Consider the following 942-nt stretch of genomic DNA (forward strand, 5'->3'; position numbering starts at 1 on the left):
CCGGACGGCCGTGGAAGACGCGTGCGGCGAGGAGGTGCGGGGGCGCGGCCGTGCGGGCGGCGGCAAGCTTGGGCGGACGAGGCGGGCACGGCGGGAGCGAGGGCACAAGCACGGCGACGCGTCGGGCGCGACGGCGGGCATGCGGTCGCGACGAGAGCGAGGGTGTGCATGAGCAGAAGCGGCCGCGGTGGCGAGTTCGCTATGCTTGTGTAACACCCCGTATGTAACTTTCCCTATTTGTACTCCAACTCTTGCCGTTTCCGGCGTTAAGTTATATTTATTTCCTCGGGTTCGGGTCTTTGTCTCCATGTGTTGTTATCGTTGTCCTGCATCTCATATCATGTTGTCATGTGCATTGCATTTGCATACGTGTTCATCTTATCCATTCGAGCATTTTTCCCGTTGTCCGTTTTGCATTCCGGCGCTTCGTTCTCCTCCGGTGGTCATTTCTAGCTTTCTTTCGTGTGTGGGGATTAAACGTTTCCGGATTGGACTGAGACTTGCCAAGCGGCCTTGGTTTACTACCGGTAGACCGCCTGTCAAGTTTCGTACCATTTGGACTTCGTTTGATACTCCAATGGTTAACCGAGGGACCAAAAAGGCCTTGTGTGTGTTGCAGCCCAACACCCCTCCAATTTGGCTCAAAACCCACCTAACTCTGCTCCATGTCCTAGAGCGTTCGATCACGATCGCGTGGCCGAAAACCGCACCTCATTTGGACTCTCCTAGCTCCACTTATGCCTATAAATACACCCCCTCCATTTCGGATCTCTCCCTCTCCGAAACCCTAGCAAAAAAAAGATCGCGCCGCGCCGGACACGTCCATGCCGGCCGGACAAAAATCGCCGCCGCCGCCCCGCAAATCCCGCGCCGCCACGTGGCGCTCCCGCCGCCAACCGCCGCCGAGGCCCGGGAGGCCCAAGCCGGGCCCCCGCGAGCCCG

Source organism: Triticum aestivum, chromosome 2A (genome assembly GCF_018294505.1).
Source record: "Triticum aestivum cultivar Chinese Spring chromosome 2A, IWGSC CS RefSeq v2.1, whole genome shotgun sequence".
Lineage (NCBI taxonomy): Eukaryota > Viridiplantae > Streptophyta > Magnoliopsida > Poales > Poaceae > Triticum > Triticum aestivum.